The sequence below is a fragment of the Rhinatrema bivittatum genome, chromosome 6, assembly GCF_901001135.1.
Source record: "Rhinatrema bivittatum chromosome 6, aRhiBiv1.1, whole genome shotgun sequence".
NCBI lineage: Eukaryota > Metazoa > Chordata > Amphibia > Gymnophiona > Rhinatrematidae > Rhinatrema > Rhinatrema bivittatum.
The window spans coordinates 32,986,735-33,007,463 of record NC_042620.1 but is presented as its reverse complement, the minus strand read 5'-3'; the positions used below and the strand labels follow the sequence as shown (position 1 = coordinate 33,007,463).

General features: G+C 45.3%; 1 protein-coding gene across 2 annotated transcripts in view; it reads left to right on the top strand.

Moving 5' to 3' along the window:
• The window catches only part of ADCY5 (adenylate cyclase 5), a 472,164-nt gene that overhangs the window by 91,073 nt on the left and 360,362 nt on the right, over positions 1-20,729 (top strand). The window lies entirely within an intron of this gene.

The window sequence follows — 20,729 nt, the reverse complement described above, 5'->3', positions numbered from 1 at the left end:
TTGCAGCAGTTCTTTGCGGTTCCCATAAAAATATGCGCTTAACCCGATGCACTGAGCCCCGGGCTCTTTCTTAATAGCCGTCTCTGCACGTGAATGGCTTTGAAACTTCCCCCCTATACGGTAAAGGCTGAGGAATGACAAGCGTCATAGGCAACCGCTCCTTATAGGTTTCCATCTTTTCACTGCAGAGTGAAGAACATGCTGGCACTTTAAACTTAAGAACCATGATGTGTGCCGGCAGCCTTGAGTAGCTGCTGTGCGTGTGACGGACGTCGTGGCCACTTGCCTATCCGTAGCACAGTGCAAGCTGAATTCAGCAAAGATCTTAAGCGGATGGGCTTCTAAAATCTAGCAAATATATGGTCTTCAGGTTTTGGCTGCTATAATTTTTCTGAACGGCGTTCACCGCTAAAATTGACTCTTGGCTTGCATTCACGTATTTGTTGCGTAGGCTTGACATGCGTTTTTCATTTGGGTGCAAATAAATGCTTTTTGACTATCTTGGTGTTTGTAGATATATTTTTTATTTTATTTAATATATATATATATAAAATTGTATTTCATTTTAGCAAAGAAGAAGGAACGGCAGTGGTAATGGAGGAGCCCTGTGTGAATTACGTGAATACTAGAATTTCTTTGCACATTGCAGTTACATCAGTCTGTTAGGCACTTTTGAGGATGATTTTCTATGTTTTTTTAACCGGGCTGAGAGTTATGAGTGACTTAACTATGCGTCCTTAGCTAACCATGCAGTGGGTTCATTACAGTTTTTAACGAAGTTGGTGAAAGAGTGAGAATCCCATTACATTTCCTTAGCCATCCAATGGGAAATGAATTTGAAGTGCCTTGTAGTTACAAGTACGGGCACGTATAGCTACCAAGCATTGCCTGTGGGAGGCAATTTGTAAATAGCCTGTCTAGGTGTAAAGTGCCAGCAGACCTTGTACCTGATTTTCAAAGGGAAAATCCACAGGGATGAGGTAATGAGATGCAAACATATGCTAAATAGCTTTATTTCCTGTTAGGGATGTGTGTTGGCAATTTTTTTTTGGTTGAGCTTTCATTTTGTGGCCTTTTCATTTTTTTCAGGTTTTTTTTTGTTGTTTTTTTTCCAAGTTTTGTTTTATTGCACGCTATTCACCGTCAGTGTGCACTTTTTGCACTAACTCAAGTAATGTGCACTAACGGTGAATAGTGTGAACTAATATGAATTTTGGAAAAAAAACAAAATTTCATCAAATTTTCTCTCGTTATCGCTTTAAAAAACAAAATTAAACCAAATAGGCAATTTTGTTGAAATAGTCTGATTCATTAAAAACAAAACCACATCCCTGTTTCCTGTTAGTGCAATGAAAAACAATGCACGCAAAATATAAATCACACACGTGAACATAAAAAATGTAGCCTCATCTTGTGGAGGCTCCGGTAAGTTTTGGTGTTATCGTCTGCATGAACGCGCGTCCTTTGGCCGTCTGTGTTAATGCGTGCCTCATTTGCATCTCATTAACCTCGGCCGATAAATACCTGCATTACCGGGTGAGAAAGCAGCTTCTGGAGCTCAGCAGTTTCTTTCCAAGCAGGAATTGCCTAGGAGCAGACTCAGTCTTTGCCAGCTCGCCATGAAACAGCCGATTTAGAGAATCAGGCGAGGGGGTCAGATGTGGCAGTAGAATTTTCAGCTGCAGCACCCGCTGGCAAACAAGGGACCATGTCACAGGAAAACGTGTTGCTGAGGCAGCAGCTATAAATGGGATACAGGAAGGGGCTGTGCTGTGGGACAGTGGCAGAGAGATGTTCTCTGGCTTTAGCAGAAGCTTAGCCTGTGTCTCGCGGCAGTGCTAATGAATTCTCAGATTTATTGCATGCCCTGGCTGGTAATTGGCGCAGGCTGACCTTTCTCATACCGTCAGAGACATCCTGTGCAATATCTATGGACTTAGTTGCAGCAGGGAACTGCCAATCGCAAAGTAACGACTGTCGCATTCTCCGTTCCTGAGGAGCTGCATTGAAAATGAAGACCACTGCCCTGCACCATTAATGCTAATAGGGGTACATTTTAGACAGCGTCATCATTGTACTCTCTAATTAAGAGCCAGTTAGGCTGCTTCTGCCAAAATGTCCTTCATTGCTCCTACCTAACCTGCGGTGACCATGCAGCTTCAGGTCAAAAGGGACAGAATGAACTGATCCTGGTCTTGCATGCATGCAGGTGTACTTCCGATTCCCCTAAGGTACCCCCCTCCCCCACTAAAGAAGTGAAGTAGGACATCATCAGGCGTGCCATGAGGTAAAGGCAGAGTCGGCTCGGTCTGACTCTTTTTACCTAACAATCCGCGATGTAGCACCGAAGCTGAGAAACCATTCTGAAGAACAGACAGGCAGTCGTGTCATGCACTCTGTTTATTGCTTTAGGGTGCAGCGTTTGACCCAGGCCTAGTGAAGATAACGGTGCGTAGAGCCCTCGTTTCTGCGTTCATACCTACGAACCAGAGCCAGGATAGAGACCCAGGTGCGAGCTTCTGTTCCTTGCTGCGCTGTGAAACCTTTTTAGGGGAACATTACCATAAAAATGCATTGTTCAGAAAGCACCTTCTGTATTGCAGAAAGCACAGAAGAGGGCCCGTTTCCTGAGATGTGAAAGTGATCTGAACGAGTGTTGTTATTACAATAACAGCTGGGCAGGCAGGTCTGAAGGTCACCCAGAGAGAGAGAGAGAAGCAGGGTGGACAGGAGAATCATTAAGCTTCTTCACCTCTCGCTCCATGACATAGCCCAGTTATTTTCATCATTGCTTGCAGACTGGACCTGCAGCTGTGCTGCTGGTGAAGGGCAGCAGCGGTGTTTCATGCTGGTTCGGTTCTTACCATATTATAGAGACCCTAGTAATGATGGCAGATAAAGAGCAGATCATGCATCCAGCTGCTCATCAAGCTGCTCATGGTGGTAGCTGCCACTCTGTGCAGTTACCCACTTGCCTTCTGTTAAGTGTAATAAATGCCACTACGTGCAGATTACTCCCATGTACCCCTTTTTTTCATTCCCAAGGTCAAGCAATTAGGGATCTGCAGTGTCTATCAAATGCCCTCTGGAAGTCTGTTGCGTCCGTCGCTGCTCGACGCCCTCACTCCGCCCTCTTTACCTCTGTGGCGACTCCCTCCGGGTCTGATGGACGGTTGGCTGCGGCGTCTTCTTGCCATCTCCCTCCGGCGTCCCCGGACCGGCACGACGCTGCAGATCCGCCAACTTCCTGACGACGTAGGGCGCGCTCACGCTCCGATGATGTGCCAGCAAGGGCGAGAACCTCGGGGGCGTCCCCCTGGGATGACGTCGTCCGCTTCCAATATAAAAGGTCTCAGTATTCGCTAACGAATCGAGTTAGCAAGGGGATTGCTTTGGCTTTACTCCCAAACTACTCTGCCTCCTCGGACTTACCAGGGGTACCCGCTCCTCGGGGGCCTCGCTCTCTTTTCTTTCAGATTGCAGCTAGGAACCGGTACTCGCTCCTCGAGGTCCCATGTTCCTGAACACTCTGAAGATTCTCTACTGCCTGGAAGTGATCGCAGATACAGACATTCGTGAGTTACCATCGCTCTCTCAGAGCTTTCCCTGGAACCAGGTACTCGCGCCTCGAGGGCCTAACCCTTTCCAGCTACTGAGCTTCCTAAAGACCTTATGTGAGTTTTGTCATCCAGTTCTGGCTATGAACACAGCATACCCTGTCTACTCACTATTCATAGTTTCTCTACAGCTCAGCAACCCTGGGATCGCTGTTCAGGTACCTGAGGGACTTCAGCCCTGCCGGGCATATCAGCTCACTACTGCCACCTCTGGTGGTTCTATTTCCAGTCTAATAAACAACTATCTGTGTTTGTCTTAATACTCCAGCCTAGCCGGTGGTCCCTCTCAGGATATCCTCCTGGGGGCGCAGTCATCTGCCATCGGCCCAAGGATCCACCTATCTACATTCCTCTACAGCTGAGCGCCCTCTCCAAGCACTCCGCTGGTAACAGATTGCTACTCCTTTTCCATCAAGAGTCTTCAGCAACAGATTCATAACAGATTGCTACTCCGCAGTCTAAACCCTAACAGATTGTTTACTACTCCCTCTACAGGAGCTGAGCATACAGATTGCTAACTCCTCCCCTCCGCAGGAGTAAAACCTAACAGATTGCTAACTCCTCCCTTCTTGAGGAGTAGATCATAACAGTTTGCTAACTCCTCCCTCCACAGGAGCCGATTCATAACAAAGTCATCTACTGTTTTTGTCCTTACCAACTCTTCCAGGTGGGCATTCATTACCCCTCTCCGTGAAGAAATATTTCCTGATGTTGGTTTTGAAACTCTGCCCCGGAATTTCATTCTGTGACCCCCTGGTTCTACAATTTAATTTCCAACAGAAAAGATTTTACGTTTGTACATCATTAAAACCTTTCAGGAATCTGAAGGTCTGTATCATATCTCCCCTGCACCTCCTCTCTTGTTGGAAATCTTAGTATCATCCGTAAATAGACAAATTTTACCTTCTAGTCCATCCACCAGGTCGCTCACAAAGATATTGAACAGAACCGGTCCCAGTACCGATCCCTGTGGCACTCCACTTAGCACCATTCATTTTTAAGAGTCTGTTCCATTTACCATTACCCAGTGCCTCCTGTCAGTCAACCACAAACTTGGCGCTCATTCCCAAGCTTCTCATTTTATTCATTAGCTTCCTGTAATCATTTAGAAGCACGGGGAGTTAAGATTTGAATGGAGTACGGTGATGTGGGCAGGACAGCAGGCTTACCGCTGCTGTAGAAAAGTTCAGTCAGAGCTCAGGATCATTAACCTGTCACCGTGCTCTGTGTATATGGCCTTCTTTCCATTACACCAAGGGCTCTCCTTATCCAAATTGGGGTTTTTTTTTTTGGCTTCTGGGAAGGTGAATAGTGGAAAAACCCAAACAGCAACTGCTATAAAAGCTGGAGGTAGCCAGCAAGAAAAAGAAAATATTTCATCCTATAAAAAAGACAGGAGGGGAGAGTTTGGAATGGCTTGCAGGGCACCCAGGCACTTTTAGCCCATGTACACTAAAGCCAGTTTTCAAAAGGAGAGCATGCTCATTGTCACGTCCTTTTCAAAACGAGGAGCTGCAGGAGCCCTGCACGCTGAAACTGCGTGCTTTACGCCTGCCTTTCACACAGAAGGACGAGCTGGGGGGAGGGGGGGTGGTGGATGGACAGGATGAGCATGTTTGCAAGGTAAATGTATACGTGCTGCTTTCCTGCCATGACTTAAAGACGTCCCTGGGATTGCCTCTCTTTAACTTGGCAAAAGAATTCACGTGCTGGGGCGGAGTTTTACCCAGGAAGAGGTGGGCGGATTTCGTCTGAGTTTTTTCACCCAAGTGAAAATTGCCCTCCCCAGGAGCGTGCATGAGGAAGAGGCACCCTGTGTTCCCCAAGGTCATCAGGTCATATTGAGGGGAAGGAGGTTTTAAATGCGGAAGTACTTCTGACAATGATAACATCAGCTTCTTTTCTTCTTCTTCCTCCTCCCCACTCCATTGGTTCCTATAGCGTGCTTTGGAATATATTTTACGTGCATAAATGGACTTTTGAAAATTGCTACTTTCTTAGGCCTAATTGGATCTTAAGGTGGGAGGCAGTATCAGGGAAGCTTAGATAAAGTTTGTCTGATTTGACAGGACACACGTGGTACCTGATACTTTATGCAGTCCCATCAGGGATCATTGAATGTTCTTATCTTTAAAAACTCAGCACTGACTAACAAACGCTGAGACATGCAGGGAGAGCCCTTACCAAACAATGGGCTCCCACTCTATGTCTCCCAGGGGTCTAATATGATTGGCTTTTAATATTAAATAAACTTAAATTGGTTTGTATTAAAGTTGGACCTCTGTGTATTATTGAAACAGCTAATGGCACAAAAAAAAATTAATAAAACATTACCCACCTCACTCCTTTGCAAATTCACTCCTATGGCACGCAATATTGGCAACCTTTCTTACTGTCTCACCCTTACAGGCTGCTGTACAAAAGGGAGAAAATCTTGGTGCAGCGATTTCTAAATAGTGTGTACACTGTTTTTTCTACTGGAAGAGGCATGCAAATGAGCGCAGTAGAAAAATAGTGCGAACAGCTTCTGCCTGAGGTTTTTGCACAGTCACTTTTGCGAAGCACAGTTTGCTCTTAGTTTTGCTATGTGCTAACAGTTAATGAGCTACTGTGTATAATTTTGCATCGCAGCAATTTGTTAACTTAATTTGAACATAATTTTGCCAGCACAAAACTACGAGCAATACTTTACTGTTTGTTAAAGAGAAACATTTTGCAAAGCACACTTCGCTTGCTGAGAGGCCAAACAATGTGCACACCAGTTTGCAGACTTCTCCCTTTAATACCTTGGCCTTTAAATTTGAGCTGACACCACAGCAAGAGCAATGATGAGAGTGCTTCCTCCGACCATTTCCGAATGTTGGCCATGTCAAGAGAATCCATTTGCATTCTGGGAAACAGGGCCATCACTATATGGTTGGACAGGTTGGGTATGAAACTGAGGTGGTGCTGGAAGACAGAGGACAGGTGGGCCTTCCACGTACTGCTGCCCCTGCCTCCAGATAGGTGCATGTGTTCTCCCAGTACTGGCCCTGTCTATCCAAATGTGAGGGAGCCACACAACCAGCCAGGGAGGGGGGGCGTAGTAGTAGTACCTATAACAAACCTCAGGAAAAGGACAGTGAGTTATACATATTGTTATGGAGATGCTAACCGATTAAATGTATTAAATGATTTAAAAAAAACCTGAAATGATATGTAAACTGGACGCACTTGCTTTTTCCCTGGGGCCTCTGAACTGTGTGTTATTTTAGCATGGGCAGAATTATTTCCTTATTTTTCCGAATTCAGCAACTATCTGCCGGAAAAGTGTCCCAATCCCGGGCGATACAAATAATTATGTAATAAATGAGAAAATAAAATAGAGATCCAGACAGTCAGTCAGATTGAGAAATTAGTTTACCTAGCCTAATCTGACAGTCACTGAGGTATGCGGACCACAGCTGCGCTATTGCTGTAGAGCTGGTATCCTGATTCTCTTCTGTGCATGTGGGCTTTCCTTACTCAGGAACGACGTCACCGTAAGCACATTGGAGAAGCAGTTTATGAGTTGTTTGATACTGGGGTTGCGCCTGGAGATCAAAGATATACTGCCAGCATGCTTGGCAGCCCAGAGGAGAGACGTAGAAATTCAAAGCATAAAAAATTGAAATACAGTCATGATATCTTTATTTTATCCCAGCTGAATGAGTCCAAATGTAGGGAAAGTCCCTCGTGCGGTGCTGTTTGATAATATAAAGGTATGATACAGGTCCCCAGCCTGGAAGTGGGAGGAGCTGCACTGCAAGCATTGGGAGTTGTTTGCTGTATGTCTGCTAGGTGTTAGGTTTAGCTCGATATTCATTCAACCTTTTGCACCGGTCATGGAAAGAAACTCATTAATTCTGTTTGGGTGACATTTGGACCCTGTAAATTGACATTAATGTAATTGTAGGGTTCTTTTGGAACCCAGCCCAAATACCCAATAAATAGTAACCATGGAAAATCATCATTTGTTTTGTTAACCTTAATTCAGCTTTTTATTTATGAAAAAAAACTTTGTTTCTCATGAAAACACTTTTGTATTTTTTATAAACTTTGAAAAAAATATCCTTTTTCTCAGGAATAAACATTTTTTTCAGGGACTCAGATAGATAGAAAGTATTAAGTAATAAGATAATAAGGCAAAGAAAGCCCCTACACACTTTAATCGAGATCTCGGCCTAAAACTACCTCGCTGGGAGGAAATTCTAACGTTTTTGTGCTGTCTTCTTTGGAGTTAATACAATTGTTAATTTCCTCCCGGCGAGGCAGTTATTTTCAGACTGCGATCTAGAATAAGGTGTGTAGGGGCTTTGTTTGTCTTATTGTCTGAATTTTTAGCCTTTAGTCTCTATTTTTTATCAAGTAATAAGATATACATTGCAATAAGTATTTTTTCGCTGAACACAAGCAGAGCACAGCTTTATGATCGTTGGGTGCTGCTCTCCACACACAAAACTGTTAGCAGTCCTCTCATGCCATCGTGATTTGAGGCCTGCTGCTCCAGGACTGGTAAGCAAGTTTTCGTTGGCTTCATACGGGCACATTAGGAAGTCGATGTTCAAAAGCCGTTTAGATGGATAACTCTAAAGTTAGCCGTCTAAACAGCAAGTGTGGCATATTCAACCACTTATCCAGCTGAATTATAGCCGGATAACCACTGAGCCGGATGAAGACGAGGCGTTCTGGGGAGAGGCTGAGGTATCCAGCTAGCTCAGCCGAATATCAGGTGTATCTGGCTAGCTGCTTTAGAGCACCACTGACGGCCCTGCTGAATATTACCCCCTTTGCTTCTAGGGCGACCTTAACCACTCCCTGGCCATTACAAGGAATGACAAAACTTGTATACTTTGAGCACACCCTGACCCATGAGGAGTCCTCTCTGGAACCAGAAGGATAGGTTTGGTTAGAATGTCGGGTGCTAAGCAACTTAACCCTTCATGAGAAAACCCATTCAGGTGAAGCTGGACTTCTTGAAGAGGTTTTGTTTGGGTCTCGCTACGTTTTCAAGCACAGGGACCAAACCATTTGTAATAATTTAAAGGGTACTTGGTAGTATTGTGTACTGGGCAGTCAGTGACAAATACCTAAAAGGACAACATTTGAGAAATAAAACAAAACTTTGTCCTTTAATAAAGGTTATTCACCTTTAAGGCCTGTGTGGGGTCCAGATCTCCTTGGCAACCTGCAGTTAGGGTGGCATAACTTTATTCCTTGTATAATTTGAATCTTGGGATGAAACAAAATCAAAGGCAAACTCCAATGTTGGTACTGATATTTAGAGTCTTATTCAATGAAGATATTTCTTTTACATGGGCACATAATGTCAAAAAGAAATCTTTATTAAACAAGGCCTGGAGTGGACCAAAAGCTCATAATGGCATGGAGTTAGCTGTCACTGCAGTGTTATTCTCAAACATTTTTGTGAACAAATAAAGTGGTATATTTTTAGCTAGTGATTCATTTCAAATAAAGGCCCAAGCTTGTGTTAAAGACTGAAAGATTTTTATGCCTGTTTCCAGAAACTATTAGACCAATGCAGGATAAAAAGAAACTTTCCATTGAAAAAAAAACAAACGATTACCAAGAGACTGTTATTGTTGTATAACACAGATGTTCATGGTGCAAGCCGTTCAAACAGAAATTTGACCTCCTCTCTAATAATTTATGGAAACGTTTCTATAATTAGAGTGATCTCTTGTAAGTGTTGGAAAATCACCAGGTTAATTGGAGGAAGGCAGCCTCCACTCACGAATGCACTGGCTCGAGTGCTGCTGTACGGGCAGAGGAGGACAGGCATGGTCAGTGGTAGCCTTACTGTTGTTAAGGTCCTGGGCAACAGAGTCATTTGGAGCCTCCTTATCGGCTTAATTTTGCTGAGCTGCAAGCAAGTCGGATATTTTTTATTTCAGTTTCACGTTAGCATGTCCATAAAACTGCAATAGCTGTGACGTTACGTAACGTCTATGGACACGTAGTCACAATGATGAAGAATACTACACACCACTCGGGGAGGGGGTGAAGATTTATCTGTTTGTCAAATGCCCACTCAGATCACTCATCACCTGTGACCTCCACATAAACACAACATTTGCAGATAACGAGAATTTGGGGAAGAGATGTTCCAGTAATGCTCCTTCTTGCCATAACATTAATATAAATTTAAACAGAAATGGAAGTGTTTTTAAAATGTTTACCTCATAATATTTTATTTGAGGAAATATTGTAGATATTAACAAAGCCTATTCACACATGCTTATTATTACTACTAGCGTGTGTACAAAACAAGAAGCAAGGTGTGTGCATTGAGGTAAACATTAACCCTCCACAGTTGTATCATGGGAACTGGAAAAAATAAGCATGTTTTAAAATGCAAACAGAGACACTTCCATGCAAAATCATCACCCTCAAATTTTTGGGATCTGTGAAATGTGGGGCTCAGTCTACATGCCTTCTTTCGACTCCTAAATTTGGATTCTAGTTTCTTGATGCCGTCATTTTCCATAGACTGAAGACCACGCTGGCCAAACAGTGCCCTTCTTCTGTACCTGCCTGTAGGTGTAAGTGACTATCCTGCTCACAGCATATTTGAATTGTTACTTGAGCTACCGCAGATTTCATTCAGTGGGGGGTCTTTGAGATGGGGGTCTGCATGGGGTACAAATTTGAGAGCAACTTGCTCCCCCATATTTGTAAGGCAAGCCATATTGATACAATTCACAGGGGGACCTACAGACATATGATTTGTATCCCCCACCAAAAAAATAACAAAACTTCTTGCAAATGTTTTATGGCATCCATTTAACATGTCAAAAAAAAATAAATAATCTGCTGAAAAAATAAATGCCAAACAACAGACGTGAAGCCTTACTTCCTCCTACACTTTCTCAAGCTGAATGTTGGCTATCTGGGTACTGTTGGACCAATATTAGCATTTGTTGTCTGGGGAATTCATCACTGGTTATGAATATCAGTTTCTTATTTTACTTAATATTGCTGTTTTCTCCAAACAATAAAAGTTGGATGGAAAGAGAAATGGATCCTCGAGATTGTATACACCAGGTTGCAGCATTCCGGTCACCGTATTCAAGTTAATGTACAAATTCAAGTTAATGTACAAATACATGTTTATGTATTTGCTGAGATCCTTGGATCTCACTTGGTGAAGAAAAAGATTCAACAAAAATTGTGTTGGATGTGTTGAAAAAATACAAAAAAAAATCTTGTTGAAGAACATATCTGAAGACAGGACCCAAGCTGTCTCCAGACCTCATGAACAACAATATGTATGGCTATTTCTTGTGTTGGGTCAATAAAAAGTGCATGAAAAAAATATCGGGCATAGCTAGATTTTGAGTAGAATAAGTGTGCAACTCAAAGAAGATTTACAGTTTTGGCGCGGGTTTTCAGTTCATTGGAAATTGCCTTGAAACCAGTTATTTTGCAGTATCAATATGTTTACAGGAAATCTGCCTATATTTTTTTTGTTGGCGCAAGGTCTGTTTATGAGTTAAATGAAGCAGGAAATGAGATCAACATTTGTTCTCTTTGAGGTAGATGTAATGTACAGCGTTTGATTTTGAGATCGAGACCCAAGTGAGTGTGTGTAGGGGGAGTGGGTAGTGTGTCGGCCCTTCATGAAGGTACTCCAGGTTGTAACTGTTCCTTGCTACGTACCCAATGCCGCTGGGCAGCTTCATTCAGAGCATGGAGGCTGAGCTGGCTGGAGGCCTTTCCCATTCCTGTTGCCAGTGAAGGATGCAGCACCCTCCAGAGTGTGAGGTTGAAGTTCCAGAGTAGTGGGAGAGTGGGGGGTTCTTGGGGAGCCCCGAAGGCACCTCCTTTTTTTTTTGTATTGGACTGGGAGAAAGTGTGTGTGTGTGTGTGTGTGTGTGGGGTGGGGGGGGGGGGGGGTGTGAACCTGGAGGGACTTGGTTCGTGGTTAATGTGTATGGTTATTCCCGAAAGGAACCGCAAACCTTCGGTGGTTTGCCCCAGGAAGGCCTTGTCCTCAAGCGGAGGCCTGCGGATTGGGAGGAAAGGCACAAGAACAATGGATTGGTTAATATTTATCACCTACCTTCCAGCAGGTAATACATTAACTGTGACCGAAATTTAGTGGCTTTTATGTTAATAGCTAAAGAGCTCACCATCGTCCTGTTTGCATGTTTTGCATGCGCCTGCATTCAAAACTTTTAGCATGCAAGCACACGCTCAGTTTAGGGCCGCGCTTCATCTGCACTAGGGCTTTAGTGAATCGGCTTATGTTTAGCGTGCACACTGGCTGTTTATGGCCTTTAATGAATCGGTCCCGGTGTGTGTGTGTGTGTGTGTGCGCGCGCTGCATTTGGTCTGATGGAAAGAAAACATCAATCCATCAGGTTCAACCATTGTCAGATCAGCCCTGTTTGAACAGCCATTGTGCTTGTGGTTATCCATCTACAGACAAACGTTCAGCCTCTTAGTCCCACACACATAAAAAGAGCGTACGTCCGCATTCAAATGGCTCGTCTGGCTAGGAGCAAGTTTAACTTAACAAGCCTTGAGTTCTAAATATCCCCCTCCCACACCTTGACTGGATAAGTTTTAACCAGTTAAGTCATTATCCAGCTAAAACATATCCGGGGGAGGGGGAGGTAAGGCTGGCATTCAGGGATCTAGGGTAAGTCTGATTTAAAGATATCCGGATCCGTTTATGCGGATAACTCTCGAGCTAACTGGCTATGTAAAAAACACAGCTGATTTAAGTGTAAAACAAACAAACCCGCTGCCAAGAACTCCCGTCCCCTCCACCCAACAAAACCAAATCTAAAAAAGTGTTGGCCTAATCTAATCCCCCCAAAATAATTAGAGCAATTTGCATGCCATAGTGGTCCAAAGCCCCAGTATTAAATTAAAAGAGCTGGATCATAGCCCCGCCCCCCAACCTCGGCCCCTCCCAACTCACCCGAAAGCCCTACAAACGTGATCGGGGGGGGGGGGGAATCCAATTCCGGTCCTGCAGAGCCATAAACGGGCCAGGTTTCTGGGATATACAACAGAGGCGTCTCGTGCATATTCACGGTGGATATCCCGGAGGCCCGGTCCGCTTGTGGCCCCGCAGGACTGGAGTCGGCCAGGCGGGCTACGGAGTCCTTCCGTGCTCCCGCCACGCCCATCGTTCTAACGGCGGCAGCGGGAGCACGCGCCGCCAGCCTTGCTGTGGGAGTCTCGCCTTAGGGGTTCCCGGTGGAATGGGAGGGGGGACAGGTCCCAGCTATTCTAATTTTATACTTGGAGAGGCTTCAGGCTGAGAATACTTGCAACTTGTCTTAATTATTTTTGTGGGGCCAAATGCTCAGAGCCAGCATTTTTTTTTTTCATCTTTCCTCTGCTGTGTTTCCGAAGTGAATTTTGTCTTTATTCTGTATTGTGCCAGAGTTGAAAAGCACGCCTTAAATCTATTAAAAGTGCCCTCTGCATGCAGATCACTGTTAACTTCCTTCTTATACCTCACATCCAATCAGAGCTATGAGCAGTAGCCCTTAACTTTACCTTTGCATGAAACTGTGGCATCACCCGTAGGAATGGTTTTATGAGCAAAAGGCCAAACGAATGGAACTTCACCAAGTTCATATTTTCACAATCCTAACAAGTTCGACAGCCAAGGCCTGTGAAACGAGTGAACGCACTTTCTGGTTCGGTTGCCCAAAGTTGCGATGCCTGCGAGCTCTTTAGGTAGAGTCTATAGTGGGGGTGTAGAGGGCTGGGTGAGACTTGTAGAGAGGTAGCCAGATGAGCGATCCGGGGGACGTAGGTGCCGTCCTAACCCTATTTAGCAACTGGTGTGTAGCAACGGCACAAATGATTTTGGTCAGGTGAGGCCAGTAGCGTTTCCGGAAGGGCAAACTTTCAGAGGACAAGCCATGGACGATGTGTGCGGTAGGTCTGGAGCGTGGGTTTGCGGCTGCTTTTGAGTGTAACCTTGCTAGAGCACTGATAAATTAATGTGCTGGAACCGTATCGGCTATTCAGTAGAGTGGGTTTTTAGACAAAACAGTCAGTAAAATAATGTAACCAATATTCCCACCGGAACCCTCTGGATTTTTTTCCTTTCCTGCTCCGGCTCAGTCAGAACCAGGCCTTTACTGGGACTCTGATGCCATCCGGGTTCATTTGGAACTACTCAGGGAGGGAGCTGACGGCGTTGCCGAATTTTCCTTCTCCCTCCCTCTCCCCTGGGAAGCCTAAGCCCTTACAGCGATAATCATTGGCCCAGGGGCCCGCATACCACGGCTCCCCCAGGAACCCAGCCCAGGGCCACCTGAATCCGAGCGGTAGGTGCCATCGGGGACCGGGACTCCCCTCCCCTCTGCCCAGGGGGCCGTGAACGCCGCCTCCACAGCATTCCCGCTCTTCTGTCGTGTCAGCGTCTCTTGGTGATCCTTAGTTCCCTGTTCTTGCACACTGCATCAGTCTCGATAAGATAAGAACAGCAAACACAGAAATAGGCCTGAAAGCTTCTGCCCGTAGAATAAGCCTTTAATAAAGCAGTCTCTCGGCTCTTTTCTGAATGAAATAATGTACAGATTCTGTCGGGGCCTTTTTTTCCCCCCTGCCATAGTTATGTTTTTAATAAATGATCGTCTCACCCGTATCCGTGCTGCAAATTTGCCTGGAAGTAATTTGAAGCAATTTATAACCCCATAAATGTTTGTCTTCAAATGCTTTCCTATGATGTTTTATGCATCTAGTGTACAAACAAAATCTGATTTATGTAATTTTCCTCCATTTATTAAATTGTGGCATGATGCGGCTTATGCAGTTACATTTCTGCTAACTTTTTTTTTTTTTTTTTTGCGTGCATGCTAAAATTTCACTTAACCGGGGATAAACAAAATGTTTTTGCACACCAGCTATAAAGCAGCCTTTTTATCTGGCAGCGTAGAGTCACTGTTGCTGCTGCGGCAGTCAAAAAAGCAAACAGAATGTTGGGAATTATTAGACAGGGAATGGAGAATAAAACAGAAAATGTCATAATGCCTCTGTATCGCTCCATGGTGAGACCGCACCTTGAAAACTGTGTACAATTCTGGTTGCCGCATCTCAAAAAAGATATAATTGCGATGGAGAAGGATCAGAGAAGGGCAACCAAAATGATAAGGGGAATGGAACAGCTCCCCTATGAGGAAAGACTAAAGAGGTTAGGACTTTTCAGCTTGGAGAAGAGATGGCTGAGGGGGGATATTGATAGAGGTGTTTAAAATCATGAGAGGTCTAGAACGGGTTAATGTGAATCGGTTATTTACTCTTTCGGATAGTAGAAAGACTAGGGGCCACTCCATGAAGTTAGCATGGGGCACATTTAAAACTAATCGGAGAAAGTTCTTTTTTACTCAACGCACAATTAAACTCTGGAATTTGTTGCCAGAGGATGTGGTTAGTGCAGTTAGTGTAGCTGTGTTTAAAAAAGGATTGGATAAGTTCTTGGAGGAGAAGTCCATTACCTGCTATTAAGGTCACTTAGAGAATAGCCACTGCCATTAGCAATGGTTACATGGAATGGACTTAGTTTTTGGGTACTTGCCAGGTTCTTATGGCCTGGATTGGCCATTGTTGGAAACAGGATGCTGGGCTTGATGGACCCTTGGTCTGACCCAGTAGGGCAGGTTCTTATGTTCTCTCTCAGTGGAGTCACTGCATCCTGACAAAGAAAGCCCCCCCCCCCCCACACCAAGCTGAAGGCATGAGCCATACTCTGCTCAAACACTCTCTCACCTACCCCCCAAAGCACAGGCGTACAAAGGAGGGGGGTGGTCCACCCCGAGTGGCAACAGGGGTGGACAGGTGCGGCAGCGCAGAATAGTGACGTGGCAAAGGAAATCCCGCCAGCAAAAGCAAGGACCTGCAGCAGTGGCAGAGGCCAGCGGTGCCACCGGCATTTCCTGGAGCCGGGGGCAAAGAACAGGCCCAGAGTTCCCGCCAGCGCTCCCGGAGCCGGCAGCTGAAGAAGAGACCTTGCAGTGCCACTGGCGGCCGAAGAAGGGAGAGACTGGCCCTGTGAGCAGGCCCGGCACCACCGAGTGTGCAAACCGTGCAATTGCATAGGGCGGCACACCCAGTGGGATGGCATCGGGAGCAAGGAGAGGCCGGCACACCCAGTGGGGTGGCATCGGGAGCAGGGAGAGGCCCACGAGGCCGTTTGTGGGCTCTATCTCACCGGCAGCCCGGAAGAGGAATTGACCCATGAAGCCACGGGTGGACCCCATCGCACCAGCGGCCTGGAAGAGGAATTGGCCTGTGAGGCCACCATTGGACCCCATCTCACAGGCGGCCCAGAACAGGAATCAGTCTGTGAGGCTGCCGGTGGACCCCATCTCACCGGCGGCCTGGAAGAGGATTCAGCCCTTGAAGCCACCGGTGGACCCCTTATCACTGGTGGCCAAGAAAGATGAAGAAGCCCATTCTCCTACTCCTTCTCAGGTGCCGGCGTTTGCTTTCCAAAACACGTGCAGCTAGCACATTTTCTATGCTGATCTCACGATGCATGAGATCAGCATAGAGGAAGTGCCAGGCTCACGAGGAGGAGCAGCAGAATGGCTCCCGGTGGTGTGTGTGTGTGTGTGTGTGTGTGTGTGAATGAATGAATGAGAGTCTTATTGGGGTGTGGGAATGTGGTGCGTGTGAATGAGAGCCTGACTGGAGGTAGGTGGTGGTGGTGGTGGGGGGTATGTGAATGACAGCCTGACTGGAGGGGGGGATGTGAATAGGAAGCTGTCTTGTGTGTATGTGTGTGTATTTCTGTGTGCATGAGAACCTGACTGGGATGTGGGGGGAGGGGGGGAGGAATCTGTCTGAGGTGTGTGTGTGTGAATGAATGAGAACCTGTCTGGGATGTGTGTGTGCGTGTGTGAATGGGAACCTCTCTGGGAGGTGTGTGTGTGATTGTGAAGAAAATTTGAGCTGCCTCACTAATCCATGCCTTACTCAGGATGACTGGAAATAAAACGTTTTCAGGTATGGAGAGCGGTGAATTTCCATCCTTATTAGTTTAACTTGTTGAATGTCTGTGTCTGCCATTTTGAAATAATTTATTGTTTGGGAAATTTTGTATGAGCTCTTAATTATTGGATGTTGTTCTATTCCTTAGATCATTATAAAAAGAATATTTGCAAGTATGGTTTTACTAATATGATTGATTTATAGTCCTTGATTTTATCGTTTAATGAAAGATTTATGAGGACTGGTGATGTTTCTGTTTCTCCATTGCTGCACTGCATGCAGAGTCTGGCTTGTTGTAGTTTGTGGTTTCTGTTTGTAGTTTATAGTCTCTTTATTCTGAATTTTGTGAGAGTCTGTGTTCTGCATGTTTAATTGAGGTGAGGTATTCTGTGTTAAAAAGAAAATGAGAAGGGGGCAGCACAGTAATCGTTTGCACAGGGCAGCAAAAATACTAGCACCGGCCCTGCCTGTGAGAGTAAGTGCTGATGTGTGTGTGTGTGTATGATGATGTGTGTGTGTGTGTAAGAGGGGTGTGTGTGTATGAGAGAGTGTGTATGAGAGGGGGAGTGGGTGTGTATTAGAGGATGCCTGTGAGCATATGAGATGGTGAGAATATGGAAGAGCGAGTGTATGTGTATATATATGAGAGGATGCCTGTGGGTGCATATGTATGAGAGGGTGCCTGTGTGCAGGAGTGGGGGTGAGAGAGAGGAAGCATGTGTATGTGTGTGAGAGACAGAGAGCATATTTTGTTTGTGTCTCTGTGTGTGTGTGTACCCTGGTTCATGACAATCTCAGGGTGACATGTATGGAGAGTGGGGGATTTTTAAAATCCTTATTAGTTTTAATTACTGGGTGTTATCTGATGTCTGCTGCTTTGACTTATTTTACCAATGTTTAGGAAATTTCTAAAAATTTGCACAGGATCTTCCAATTATTGAATATTCTATTCATCAGCTGTTTTGAAATGTATATTTTTTAGTACGGTTTACTATTCTGATTGATTTATATTTCTTGATTGTAATGTTTTGAGGAATAGTGATTTTCTGCTTTTCCATTGTTGCACTGCATACAAAATCTGACTTGTGGTTTCCAGTTCAGTTTTTGTCTACATGTGTGTGTGTGTTAGTGTGAGAGAGAGACACAGAGGAAGTGTGTGTGTGTGAGAGAGGTACAATCCTAAGATTTTTGTATACTGGGGGCATGCATAAGAACATAAGAACATATGCACACACACACACAATTTGCTCCCTCTCTCTCATACACACACACATACGTGCTTGGTGAGAGATAGGGAGCATGTGTGTGTGTGTGTGTGAGAGAGAGGTACAATCCTAAGGTTGTTGTATACTGGGGGCATGCGCGCACACACACACACACACAATATGCTCCCTCTCTCTCATATACATACATACGTGCTTTGTGAGAGACAGGGAGCATGTGTGTGTGTGAGAGATACACACACACACACACACACATTTTCTGTACCTCTCTCACACACACACTTCCTCTGTGTCTCTCTCACAAATAGACATGCTTCTTCCATCTCTCTCTCACATACCACATGCTTCCTCTGTGTCTCTCTCACATGCTAACACACACATACACGCTTCCTCCCCCTCTCGCTCTCACACGCACGCATGCAGACAAAAACTGAACTGGAAACCACAAACCAGATTCTGTATGCAGTGCGACAGTGGAAAAGCAGAAAATCACTATTCCTCAAAACAACAGAGCAGGAGATTATTAAAATCCTTATTAGTTTTAATAATTGGGTGTTGTTTGATGTGTCTGCTGTTTTGAAATATTTTATCAATGTTTAGGAAATTTTAAAATCATATATTGGGGGGGGGGGGGCCAAAGAAGTATCTGCCCCAGGTGCCAAATACTCTAGGTATGCATCTGCCCCACAGCACAGTCCAGGCCGACAGGAGAGCAAGATGGCAGCTCGGCCCTTCTAACCCACTCCTCTGTGATTCAGATCAGCTGTTTGAACCATGCAAGAGGAGTTGGGGGCAGGAGAAAGGGGTAAGAAGTGCTGAGTCCACAGCCAGCCGTAGAGAGAGAGAGAGAGAGAGGGGCTCCAGGACTGTGGAGGAGCAGCTATCATGCTCTGGGAGGGGACTCAGAGACCGAATGGGAACTAGGATTAGGAGATAAAGAAGGGAATGGGTGGAGGGACAGTGGGGAAACAGTGATTGGGAAGTAAGGGAGTATGAGTGGAGAGTGAGAGACAGAACTAGGAGTGTGAGATGGGTGGGGGGGGGAAATGGAGTGGGGGCTGAAGGGTGGAGAGAGGTTGCAATATGGTTTGAAGGAACTGAAACACTAAATTAAAACACTGTGAGAGGCAGTTAAATGGTATTAGGGCTGTGAAGGGGTAAGAGAGAATGGAAATGGGGGGGGGGGGGGTAGGAGTGGGTGAAAGATGGAAATTGGGAGGAAGGGAAGGCGCTGGGATTGATGAGATGAGAGGCAAAGGAAAGGAGACTAGGGCTGAGGTCGGGTGATGACAGAGGGTGAAAATGGAAAAGTGGGGAATGGGAGGGTTAGAGAGGGGGTGGAAGGGGTACTGAGGACTAGGAAGAGCAATGAGGAGAAGAGGCAGAAGTGGAATAGGGGCAATGGAGGAGTAATTACAAGATGGAGAGGAGTGAGGGAGGGCAATAAAAAGTGTGAAAAGATGCAAGGAGGGAGACTAAGGTAAAATGATGGTGATGGGGGTGAGAAAGCAGGAGAGGGAGTGACTGCTGGGGATAGGGGTGAGGGTGAAAGGGGATGGTTGTCGAGAAAGTGAATCGACATGGAGATGGTTTGGGGAGCAAGAGTGGAGGGAGCCAGAAAGAATGTGGCTGTTGAGGAGAGGAGAAGGGAGACTGGTGAGAGGAGAATCCAAGTGGGGGGCAAATGGGGAGAGTTAGGGAGGTGAAGAACTGGGACAGGAGGAGGAAAAAGGGGAAGGGGAGATGAAATGTAGCTATAAGTTCATAGAGACAGAGGAGAAAGAAATGGAGAAAAATAGATCAGTAAGGTAATGAAAAAGATGGGAGGAGAGTGAAGAAACGGAAAATGGAAAGAAGACCCTGGAAAAAGAGTTGGGAGAAAATAAACAAAGTGAAAGTAGAAGAGAGAGACGGGGACCAAAACGACTGGAAAAATAAAATGCCCAGAACAACAAAGGTAGAAAACAATCATTTTGTTTTCAGTTTGGGGATTGGAATATGAGAGCTTTTGGGAAATTCATTTCTGCTTCTATTTTAACAGTGTTGCATTGCATGCAGAGTTGGATTTCCATTTGAGTTTTTGTCTGCAGGTTTCTGATTTTTTATTTGTGGTCATTTATTCGTTTGTTTGTTCATGTGTGATTGAGTTGAGGTATTCTGCTAGTATTTAGTTTCTGTGTAGAGATCCATTGCAGCCCGGCATATTCTGTTTCCCCAGTAAGAGGAGCATTGGGTTCTACGGCCCAGTGAAATATTTACAGTGTTGCCTTTTTATAGGTGGGGTTGTTACTGTTTGACTCCTGGGAGTTAGTGCTGTTTTAGTGTGGCAGGTTTGCTCTATAGGTTCTGAGTGATTTTTTTGTACGGTTTTTGCATTTCTTTACAAAGTGCCTGCTAGTGAAAGGATTTCGTGTCCCTGTTACTGTCACGGTATGCTGCTGTTGTTTTACACCTCAAGGACAGGAGTGGACTGGACGCTAGTGAAACTGGCCGGTGCAGAGCTGGATCAGGTAATTCTCTGCCTATACCAACCACTTTTCCCTAGGGTGGAGCCCTCAGGTTCTGGTGACCGGTAGGACTTAAGCAGGAGGTGCACTCCGAGGGTAGGAACTGAAGGCCGGGCAAAACTACAAGGAACTGAAAGGTTCCCGCAAAACAAACCAAGAGACAGGGAGTGATTGACAAGACTGGAGGCAAATGGAAAAACCAGAACAAAACAGATTAAGACCGGAACACAACAGACCAAGGCCACAAACACAAAACAGACAAGGCGAGAAGGCCTCAGGCTATAGCGACACACAGAACAGAATAAACCAACAAGACACAACAAACAGACATAGCAAGAAAGCCACTGATTTGGGTCTAACAGACAAGTCAGAAGGCCACA